The sequence below is a fragment of the Panthera leo genome, chromosome F3, assembly GCF_018350215.1.
Source record: "Panthera leo isolate Ple1 chromosome F3, P.leo_Ple1_pat1.1, whole genome shotgun sequence".
NCBI classification, from domain to species: Eukaryota; Metazoa; Chordata; class Mammalia; order Carnivora; family Felidae; genus Panthera; species Panthera leo.
In genome coordinates, this window is record NC_056696.1 from 12,058,452 (window position 1) to 12,070,740 (window position 12,289).

Consider the following 12,289-nt stretch of genomic DNA (forward strand, 5'->3'; position numbering starts at 1 on the left):
ACAAGCAATATCGATAACACATAGAGGGGCACCTGGGTGGCCCAGTCGGTTAAGCTTCTGAATCCTGATCTTGTCTCAGGTCATGATCTCACAGTTCATGGGTTCAAACCCCGCGTCAGGATCTGGGCTGACGGTGCAGACCCTTCCTGGGATTCTCTCCCTCTCTCCCTGCCCCTATCCCACTTGTGTGCATGCTTTCATATGAGTGCTCTCTTGCTCTCTCTCTCAAACTAAATAAATAAACTTTTTTTTTTTTTTTTTTTTTTTTTTTTTAGGGGCAGTTGAAAGCACAGGCTTCCAATGGAAGACTAAGAGGTTCCAAAGGGACTCTGTCATTTCCCATCTGTAGAACTTGGGACAGGTTATTTAACATCTCTCTTTCTTCATCTGTAAACGTGAGTATTAGTGGTCTCTCAGGCCTGTTTTGAGGATATGATTTTACACACACACACACACACACACTACCGCATGTAAATAACATATCTATATAACATACAATGGATCCATATATGTTATATATGTTATATCCATGACCATGTGTATACCAAAACACCCAAGATATTTAGTTGTGTCTGCCTCTCCTTATTCAGTCATTCATTCAAAATTATTCTCCACCCAGAGCCCGCTCTATGCTGGCCTCTGTGCAAGTCCCGTAGGATCTGGAAGTTACCCAGATAGACAAGTCCCCCCCTCCTCGGAAACGCTCTAATTTGAGACAAGAGAACGGGAGCGCTAACAACAATGAAGGGGCGCCTGGGTGGCTCAGTCAGTTAAGTGTCCGACTCTTGATTTCAGCTCAGGTCCTGATCTCAGGGCTCATGGGGTCAGGGTCTACGCTGACGGTGCAGAGCCTGCTTGGGATTTTAACCCTCTCTCTCCGCCCCTTCCCTGCTCTATAAATAAATAAATAAAAATGTAAAACACACACACACACACACACACACACACACACACACACACAATGACAAATGGTTGCTTGCTACCCAGGGCTGTATCCTCAGCTCATGCATGGAAAGTAACTCCCACCAATTAGCTATCTCAGTGCTAGGACTCCAACTCCCTTCATTTAGCCAGAGCTATTCCCAAAGGCAAATCTTCCTCCTGCCCGTGGGAATGGGCAATTTAATTGGGAAAGCCTAGCTGGTTTCTCTCATTGAAGAAGGCTTAGGGATCCCAGGCCCTTGCATGCTATAAAAGGATCGCATGCCATCGCATAAAAATGTCCAGAAGAGATTAAAATATTAAAACTCAAAGCAGCGTTAGAAAGAAGAGTAGTGGCATAGCCGCATTTACTTTTTCATTCTGCGATGGTTATTGGACGCGTAAAATGAGCCAGGCACTTAGAGCGAAAGGAACGCAATGGGGAAGTGTGGAATGGTGAGATGGTCCTACTCTCCAGACTCACCAGGCCGGTGAAGGAGACAGACCAACAGACAGATGGCTGAATTATAGGTGCTGTGATAGGTGCAATCACTATAGGGTAGGCTATAGTCCTATGAAACCATAGGGGGATGGAAGAAAGAGAAAGAGACTGCGCAAGACCCAGAGATAGCACGTACAAAGGCCCTGAGGTGGGGGCAGGCAAAGAACATTCCCAAGACGGAAAGGAAAATGATGGCGTATACCTAAAACAGAAACTAAAACCTGGGATATGGCAAGAAATCAGTCTGGATACGTAGGTGGGAGGTTTAATATGCTTCAGGCCTCATTCTTCTCATTCCAAGACAGGCAAGTTCTCATGGTAGATATAAAATCCTTACTGACTTGAGGGACACTGAACTTCACCCCCAATCCCAAACGGGTGCCCTGAGGCCCCTCACCCCACTGCAGCTGCGAAGAGGGGCAGCTGCTTTTCATTAACGAATCTGAAGGAATAACTCAGTCTGAGTCAGTGTTTTCTTTGACAGGCTTTGTTTGCAGATCGATTTTTTTTTCCCCCAACAAGGCACGTAAATTCCTCGTCAAGAAATGGATCCCAAGTTCTTTTTATTTTTTTTAAAATAGTTTACATTTATTTATTTTGGAGAGACAGGGAGAGACAAACCGTGAGCAGGGGAAGGGCAGAGAGAGAGGGAGGCACAGAATCCGAAGCAGGCTCCGGGCTCTGAGCCGTCAGCTCAGAGCCCGACGCGGGGCTCGAACCCACGAACCGTGAGATCATGACCTGAGCTGAAGTCGGACGCTTAACCGACCGAGCCATCCAGGCGCCACCCCCTGCCCCACCACCGTTTTTTAAAAATATTTTACATTTATTTATTTTTGAGAGACAGGGAGTGGATTCCAACTTCTTGAGGAGAAAGACTCCTTCCCTGAAAAAAGGCCAAGATATCCAAAGAGGGGAATTGGTCCTTCCTCGGCGTTTGAATAGTTTATGTCACTTGTGGCCAACAAGAACAGGGGGTACAATAGTAGGAATACCATCAGTCAGATTCCAGGACAGGCCCCCTGCCAGCAGGTGACTGATAATATGGATCTGGACAATGGAAAGCTGGGTCTGCGTTAGACTTCAACATTCACTCCTAGAACTGTTCTCAAAGGATTGCATAACATTTTTGTCCTTTAACACTTCAGCCACCTAAAATCATTTTCCTCATCACCACCATCATCAAAATAATCATACGTACTTGTGAAAGCCTTTTGTGGATTGGGAAATGTTTTATATGCATAATCGTACTCAAGCCCTCCCGAGAACCCAGCGAACTAAGATTTTCTTATTCCTTTTTTGCAATGGGAAAGCTTTGGTGCAAAGCACGTGACTCACCGTGAGCCTCTGGTTGGTCAATGATCCATCATACGCCAAGGAGTCTTTGGATTTGTTCTGTCGCCAGACAAAACTCTGAAGGCCTTATTGGGCGTGGGGGTTCTTGCCGACAAGGCTCAAATAAGGCCGAGAATGCAACAATGCTGGCTCTTCTTTTCCACTTGGTCCTCGTATATTAAATGTGTCATTTAACCAATAATCTCAACTCTCAACAGCAGAAAGTCAAGCTTTATACAGAACGTAATATCTCATCAGCCCAGACGTAGCACCAGAAGATCATTTTATAAATTGTTTCATCTTCCACATCCTCATTTTCCCTTCCAAAGATGGAAACTAACGCATGAAAACTAAAAACACCGTGCTGAGTGCTTTTGCATGAATTATCTTGTTTTGTCCTATTAAAAACAAGACAGCAGGCCCCAAATGGAATTGCTTATGCTAAGCCCCACGTCATCAGAGACTTGACTTAATACAGTTCCAGCTCTTCCAGAAATGAAATCTTAAACCAGTCGAGGATCACCTGATCAGCACTAGTCAGATAACGTGCCTCATAGACTCCTCCTATCCCCTAAAGGAAGACAATTTAGCAATAACCAACCAATCTGGCTTCTTCCTGCTCCCTTCTGCCTGAAAAGTCATTCACTTCAGAGCTTCTTTCTATCTGCTCGATTGGATACCGTGCAATTCAAATCATTTTTTGCTCAAATAAACTCAACATTTTTAATACATCTCAGTTTACCTTTTAAAAGTTCTTAAGACAGGAGCGCCTGGATGGCTCCGTCGGTTAAGCGTCCGACTCCGGCTCAGGTCATGATCTCACAGTCCGTGAGTTCGAGCCCCGCGTCGGGCTCTGTGCTGACAGCTCAGAGCCTGGAGCCTGCTTCGGATTCTGTGTCTCCCTCTCTCTCTGCCCCTCCCCTGCTCATGCTCTGTCTCTCTCTGTCTCAAAACTAAATAAAAACATTAAAAAAAAATTTTTAAAGTTCTTAAAAGAGCCTTATGAGGCAGGTACTGACTACTGATCCCAATTTCTAGGTACTGAAAAAGTTGAGACTTGCCCATGTTTTCCTAGCCGTGAAGAGGTGTAGCCAGAATTCAACCAAGGCACGTCAGTGGCCAAACAGCGCCTGTGTTCTTCAAGTCCAAAGTCCCCTCCCACACACACTGCCCCAAGTGGCAGGGTTCCATGAAAACTAAAGGCAGCCGGGGTAATCAATGCAACCTCAAGGTTATGTGTGCAATTTCCAACTCAAGGTTGTGGGCATAGAACATCGTGCACTTTACATTTTAACAGGGATGACAATTTCATTATAGGCCACAGAGATTTAGAGTAGCAATGAAATCGCTCCTGAAGAAATGCCCTCTTCATATTCAAAGAGATGCCCATCATTGGGTAGATGAGTTGAGCAACTTTACCCGTGACAAAGACAGAACGGCCAAGTATTCTCCGAGAGCCTTTCAACTGGCCAGACTGGTGATCAAGGCCTTAGATTTGCAAGATTTGGGAGTGCAGAAAAAAAGAACGCTAAGCGGCCCATACAGGGATCAAATACACAAATCTGTGATTGTTAATAAGGACCATTAATTAGCTAAGCAAGCTTGCCAAAATTACACTGACATCAAGTTTATGTGCACAAGAGAAAACAGTTGCCCAGCAACTCTTATAATGGAAAAGAAAGGGCTGTTCATTTGCACATTCTATTGTATTGTTTGCCAAATAGCATATCGAATTGCCCCTGTATTCAAAGCTGGTCTCCCCTTAGTGCTGGCGGCACAGGGGTGAGCCCTGGAGGGAGCCTGCCTTGACTCTCCTGCTCTTGGCCCCTCTCTGGGCCCCTCTCGGGGCACCGGGGCGGCTGCCAGCAGCACTTTGGATCCTGCGGGACTCTGAAAAGGAGAGAGAAAGGACAAGAGTTTTGACATGATCTTAAAGAAACGATCGCCCCGGTGGATAGAGTTTCATTTCAATTAAATATTGGCCCCAATTGTAGATGATCTTCCTGTGCTCTTTCAAAAACTAGAAGTTAAAAATAAAACCTTAAAAAGAATCCTACCGTCATTTACAAAATAGGTATTTCCACTTGGCTATTGTTTTCCTCCACCAAAGGGTGCAAAGCAATTACTCAGAGGGATAATTACGGCCACCGGAAGGACTAAGGACCTGAGCCACCTCCAAATTCGCTTTCCATGCAATCTGCTCATAATTACCAAACTCAGATAATGAGCATGACAGGCCCAATGTCACGTTGGAGATACATGCCAATAACATCAACAACATAATAAGGTAAAACCTGATTTGTATTCATGTAATTGTGTTTTAAAGATACTACGAGCCGTTCGCCAGCTTGTTTAGAGAGAAGCAGAACAGAACAACTCCTTTGTTAGGTCCAATTTGAATGTCCCATCATTATAAGCAACGCAAGGCACTTATTTGTGTAAATGGGAGACATAAGAAATGTACTGCAATTGTTATGAGATATGGCTAAATGTTCTGGGAAGACCAAACGATAGAATGTACAAGACAAACCTACCAGGATGCCAGAATGGCTTCACCGAGCTATCGCAGAAAACTACATCTCGTAGAAGGGTAGCAACACTTCCGAGAAGGGCTTCAGCCCACGAATATGACTATGAAACTGTGTCTCAGTCTGATACTCTAGTTATGCTTTGTTTTAGGCGCTTGAAAAAAAACACGAATCTCTGTACAACAATCGGCATTTCGTCTTACTGGAGAGCTTCCTCCCTAAAGTAACACTGTGTGAAATCTTTTTGTCCAAATGATCATCCTTATTTCATTGGGGCCTGCGGCCTCCAGAGGCAGCAACGTAACAGTATTTACTGAGAGGAAAAGGGAGGGGAAAAAACACCTGCCTTTTTCTTCCCATCTTCATGATTCCTGAAAGGGTCCGAAAGAGGGTAATCAGAGAATAAAAACACACATCGATTGATACGTTCTTTCCTCTGTCCCCAAATCTCACTGGGACTTAATCACAAGCTATTATTGGACGCTAATAATGTATAATGGCATTTCCATTTCACAAATGTGACTTCTTACATGAAGAAGCCTGGCTTGGCCAAGCCTGTGGATACGAATGACATTCAGTCAAAACGGTTATGAAAAAATAGTGACAGAACGCCCTATAAAATACGAAACCAACACGGAGAAGCTCTAAAGGAGCTAAAATAAATCCCTGGTTCCGGACAGAGCCGACACAAGAGGTTCTCTCTGCTCTTCTTGGCCTCTCCCCAAACTGCTGTGGCCTTGCAGACCCTGCTGAAGGCAGGGTGACAAAAGGAATATCTGAAGGGCTCTCACATGTTGGGAGAGTTAGTTCGCTAACTCTGTCGACGGTGGGGACGGGGGTGCCTTTCGGCATGAGCCAAGGGCCGGAGGCACGGAGAACCCGAAGGCGGCTAGGACTGAGGAACGAAGTGGGACATCTACAGTCGGGAAGCGCTGGGCGATGTCTGCGGGGCCGGGAACCGAACCCCCGGGGGAGCTGAGTACGCTTTTTCAAATGTCTGTGCTCGGGACAGCATTTCTCCCCAAGCACGGGCAGTGTGCATTCAGCCACAACATCCCATGGGCCCGGGAACACGAGAATGTGCACGGGCAGAGGGGGGCGGAGAGCCAGCAATTACAACCTCGCGAAAGTGACATTTATCCTCGGCCGCAAACAAAGAGAATCCGTGGCGTGTGTTCTCCGCCTGGGACTAGTTGATTTCGGTTGTAAGTCTTCGTTGGGACTGACATGAATACTGTACCCTCTAATTTTCTAAAAATTGCAAGGTAAGTGTTGAAGAAAGACAGATGAAAACAGGGATTTGGTCCTTTTTGGGTTTTTTTTTTTTTTTTTTTTTTTTTTTTCTGAGCTCAACCTGCAGGGTGAGAAAATAAAAACTTCCTGCACGTCTCCACGCTCACGCAAAACCCCGGGCTCGTGCGTGACCGGGGGGCCACGCTGTGTTCTTCCCGGCGGGACACATTGTTGCGTGGTCACCTGTGGGTCACGTCACATAAGGGGTTACATTTCGGACTCGGTTCTTGGAGATCCAGGCCAAAAGCGGTTCACGGTTCCAAGCAGGATCTCCAGTTACTGGGAATGAGCAAACCTTGTTGGGGTGGGGGGTGGGGGGTGGGAGGGGGCATTGGGGGCAGAGGAAGGAGGTGTGGCAGGTGCCAGTCTGCCATCCAGCTCCAAGGTCATGGGATATCATCCCATTTCTTCCTTTTCCTTTTCCCCCTTCATCTCTTCCCGCTCCGGCTTCTCTTCTATGATCTCAAGCCCCGGCCCCATCTCATGGTTAAAGGAGCAGCTACAAAATAAGGACGAATTCCCGTGGAATCAGTTTGGGGGGAAAATTTATAGTCTATCAGTTCTAGTGACATTTTTCTCAAGGACTCAAAAAGATCTGACACGTGCTCTCTCTTCCCAAGGCTCATATGTGTCAGCGAGCCTCGCAGTTCTACGTCTAGCACCTGCTACCGGGCTCTAAGCAATTTTTCGGTGAAATGTCTTCACTGAGCCATCTCTACAGCCCTAAACTACTAGGTGACCGTTTTCTGGATGAGAAACCCGAGGCAGGGAAAAGCAAGAGGTTTTCCCAAGTCTCAAAGCTAGTAAGTGGGAGAGCCAAGATTTAAGTCTCGGCAGCCTGTCATTAGAGCCCCCCCCTCCCCCCTGCCGAAATGCGTCCATGAAACCCCAGATGTAGAAAATAAACCAAATTTTACCAAGGCCCTTTCATACTAAGTTTTTACATCTTAATTCCAGTATAGTGAACACACATTATATTAGGTTCAGGTGTACAATATAATGATTCAACAGTTCCCTATACTACTCAGTTCTCATCAAGATAAGGGTGCCCTGAACCCCTTCACTTGATCACCCATCTCCCCACCCCCTCCCCCTCTGGCAACTCTGTTCTCCACCATTAAGGGCCTGGGTTTGGGTTTGTCTCTCCCTTTTTTTTTTTTTTGCCTTTGTTCATTTTGTTTGTTTGTTTCTTAGATTCCACCTATGAGTGAAATCGCATGGTATTTGACCATCTCTAACTGGTTACTTTGCTTAGCATTGTACTCTCTAGCTCCATCAATGTGGTTGCAGGTGGCAAGATTTCATTCCCTTCTATGGCCGAATAATATTCCATATATAATACATATTATATATTTTATATAATTATTATATATAATAATTATATAATATATATAATATAATATATAAATATAATTCCATATATAATATTATATATTATATTCTCTATATAATAATAAAATATATTTTATAAATATTTTATAAATTTTATAAATATAAATTTTATATGAATATTTATATAATATTTATATATACATTTATATAATTTATATAATATTTATATAAATTTATAAATAATTTATATAAATTTATGTAATATTTATATATAAATATATTCATATAAAAATTTATATAAATATAAATTTTATAAATTTTATAAATATAAAAATAATATAATATAATATAATAATATTATATAATAATAATATAATTATATTATTATAATATAATATTATATAATAATAATATAATTATATTAATTATATATAATATATAATATACTATATAATATATAATATAATAATATATAATATATTATATCATTATATATTATATGAATATAATAATTATTATAATATAATATGATATAATATATAATAATAATTATAATAATAATATTATAATATATAATTTTTCTTTATTCTTTATCCATTCATCTACTGAGGGACACTTGGGCTGCTTTACCAAAGCCTCTTGAAGGCAAATTATTTGAATCCGTGAGAGGTAAAAACACCGCTCTTACACACCGGTTCTCCAGCCCACGGTGTCTGAACTACTGGACCATTGTCCACTTGGACCTTGACTTCCCAGCCACTGTGGTTCCCAAATCACCAGACGCCTCACCGCGACCCTGCCAAGCGCAACGTGCCCTGCTGACACGCGTGTCCTGATGTACAGTCACAGCACCGACTATTCTTCTGTCCCGCTTCCCTTAGCAAACGGGATGAATACCCTGCTACCGCAGAATGCCCACGAGGTCGTACGAAATTCAGTGAGGGAAGATACTAGAGTAAATGCTGCAGGATTCTATCATCCGGCACTGTTTCCAGACCGCTCAGCGTGTCACGTTGCCCTGCAGAGCTGGGAATGCAGAAACAAAGGCCTCCAGTGTCGTTTCCATTTGTAAGGAGACTGAATTAACGTTGCCAGGGAAACAAAACCTAAGTTTCCTATTAAATTTACTTTCAGCTTCTGCGTCACACCTCCGCTAGCTTGGCTGAAATCCGATAAAGGAAGAAAACTACAGCTCTTTTATTAATGCCTCTGCAAGCACGTATTTCCCAGGTAAAGATAATCCACGGGAGAAAAGATTTGGACAAATCTCACCATAAAAGTGATTTGACTCTACTCAGTAGTATAGGGTGGAAAAAACCATGTAGAATCACGCACCATCTGCATTTCTCTCTGTAACCGCAGGAGCACCCAACCCAGGAATGGCTCGTCTCTATTCCTGTGGCCAGTCGCAGCCTAACGTCCATGAAGATGTGTGTAAGCCAACAACGCGAGAGAGGGGGAAGACGGGAGCCAATGCGGGGAAGGAGGAGGCTAGCTGGTGAGGTAGAGAGTGGGAAAGTGGGGACAAAGAAAACAAGTCAGGGAGTCAACCCAGTCATTAGGGATGAAGCATGCTTTGAAGAGGGGGTTGACCAGTTGACTGACGTTGTAAAATAAATAAAGGGAAAAAGTTCACTGGCTGCATCGAACCAAAACAGGTGTCAAGAGATGATTTGAAGGAAGAATGTAGGTGCCACGTGGATGAGGTTGTATCTACCCAAGTATGGGCTCCTTCTCCCTTCGCTAAGTCTGCTGCCGTCTTAAGAGCAAAACCTAAGCAAGCTCTCTGCTGATTGCTCAGATGTTAATGTATACGCACTTCCAGTGGCTTGTCAAATTCGCCCTCAATCCCAAGTAGTACATATTTCCCAAATCTCAGCTCTGTTTGAGTAGTACCCTCAATCCCAGTACTCAGCTCTGTTGAGTAGTACCCTCAATCCCAAGGCTTAATTCACCCTCAATCCCAAGTAGTACATATTTCCCAAATCTCAGCTCAGACGTCATTTTCCAGGGACATCTACCCCCATTCTGCAGACTAGATTCAATCCGTATTCTACACTCCCAATGCTTGGCTGTCATTTCCTCTAAATAACTCACAGTTAGAAATGACATAGGTCAATGATTCTTTTTTTTTTTTTTCCTTTCTGTTCTTCCTTTGCTAAATTGTAAACTTCTTGAGCGGAGGAAGTGGATTTGTTACTGCTAAGCACTGTGTCTCACGTTCCTGTGCAGGGCCCAGCATTTAGTGGGTGCCCACCTTACGTTGTTCGGTGAATGAATGAATGTATCCTGAACAGATACGTCCAGAAGGTAAAGAAACTACTCCATGAGGAATAAAGAGAGCAACCCTGCAAGGCCATCAGGGACCCACAGACGCTCAAGTCAACTTCTGGCGGAACTCCCTTCCCAGAGGACACCCTTCCACCCGACCCAGCGCAGAAGGTGGGTCAGACAAAATCTGTGTCTGGGATGAGTTTTTTCTCACAGCCTTATCTGGCATACGATGTCAGTGCCCGGCTTTTCTTGTATGGCCATGGGAGGCTTTCAAAATGAGATCCTGAATAACTTCTTAGGGATTTTGGCGTACTACCTTCAGCCAAGGATCACTTGTATTTCCCGTGACCGGAAAGATTTGGGCCTCATGAGTAAACAGCCTCTTGGGGTCCGTCGTGGGAATCATCTCAATAGCCCTTGGAGATTCCCCAGCAGCTTGCAACTAACGACTGACCCTGCCAACATGGGGAGTTAGGATCCCCTTGCAGATTCTATAAATCTCCTTCCTGTTGAAAACAAGTAGCCGGAGGCACAAGAGGATAGTGACTACACACGTTCTCTTTCTGCAACTGCAGGAGAATTCTGAACTACATCTAGCGCCCGTGAGGAAGCAGACGACCATGTACTCAAGACTCATTACGTAAGCTCTTTGAGGCACACTGCTTTTAATCAAAAACTGTTGTATTCATTCGTGCTATTTCATTCATAATACCAGAGTAGGTAAGGGGGAAAGTGTCAAGAAATATCAGAGGATACCAGAGAATGGCCAAGGGTAAATTTATAAGACCGTACTTAAGCTGTGCCTTCATCGGGATCAAGGAGAAGGGCACCAAGGAAGGACTGGTTCCGACAGATTCCGAGATGTTGGGTCTTTTTTTTTTTTTAAGGTTTATTTTTGAGTCAGAGAGAGACACAGCATGAACGGGGGAGGGGCAGAGAGAGAGGGAGACACAGAATCGGAAGCAGGCTCCAGGCTCTGAGCCATCAGCCCAGAGCCCGACGCGGGGCTCGAACTCGCGGACCGCGAGATCGTGACCTGAGCTGAAGTCGGACGCCCAACCGACTGAGCCACCCAGGCGCCCCTGTTGGGTCTTTTTAAAGTAGAGAATTTCCTTAGAAGAAGCAGAATGAAGGCTGAGTCAGAGGAACTCAGACCTGAATACTGGTTTGGCCGCTGAACTGTATCATCTTGGGCAAATTAGCCACAGTTGGGAGTCTCAGTGTCCTTATTTTAGAAACGGAGATAATAATTTGCTTTCCGTTGTCATTTCGGAGTTGGAGCTAATATTCAGAGAGATGCCACATTGGTGCCTGGCCCATAGTAAGTTCTGTCGTTCATGCCCTTCTTTCCATTGGGTGACCTCTCCCAATCACCCCCCACCCCTCCGCCGCTTCTCCATTTTTTCTTATCGCTGTTATTGTCCTGGACCGAGCCTGTATCCTGTATTCATGCTACTGTTTTTCATGCAGCATGCTGAACCCCGTGGTATCCTCGTCCTGGCTTTCACTATGACAGTAAGGACTTGGATTGCATATTACTTGCATTTTTGTGGTCTCATAGAATGAGAGAGAGAGCCAGAGGGGGAGAGAGAGAGAGAGAGAGAGAGAGCAGACGAGGACAACCAGAGACCAAGACAGAAACAGAAACCATATCTCATTATGTGCATTTGTCAGAGGCTGTGCCTGGTGCCCCTGAGGCTTGGGGACAGACCCATGCAATGACCAGGAATAAACATTGCTGGAACGGCACTCAGAAATGTGCTGTCCGCTGGGGCCCTCTTCATGTGTATTCTTACTCCTCTTTCACTCCCTGGTCTGTTCCCCCAGATTCAGTCCTCTCTGTTTATGACCCAGCCTTTGGGCCTGCCCTAAACCTGCCTTCCTTCATGACCAGCTTGGTGAACTTTGGTCCCTGGCTTCCATGCTTGTCCCCATCCTCGATCTAGTCCACAGTGGCTGCCCTGTGTCCTCCGGCTCCATCCGACCCCAGGAGAGCCTCTGCAGTCTCCTCTCTATTGGGCCCATTTTGGCTCCCAGTTTCTTCCCCTTCCACCCCGCCTCAAAAGATTTCCTAAATCCAAGACTGTCCCCATGGAGTTCTTGG

At 44.6% G+C, this 12,289-nt stretch overlaps 1 long non-coding RNA gene across 1 annotated transcript; it reads left to right on the top strand.

Moving 5' to 3' along the window:
- Positions 1–7,180: 7,180 nt before the first annotated feature.
- LOC122212215 lies at positions 7,181–10,833 on the top strand. Its single transcript, XR_006199056.1, has 5 exons — positions 7,181–7,382; positions 8,522–9,141; positions 9,274–9,345; positions 10,209–10,353; positions 10,761–10,833. It is a non-coding gene; the product is annotated as an uncharacterized LOC122212215 (long non-coding RNA).
- Positions 10,834–12,289: the final 1,456 nt, after the last annotated feature.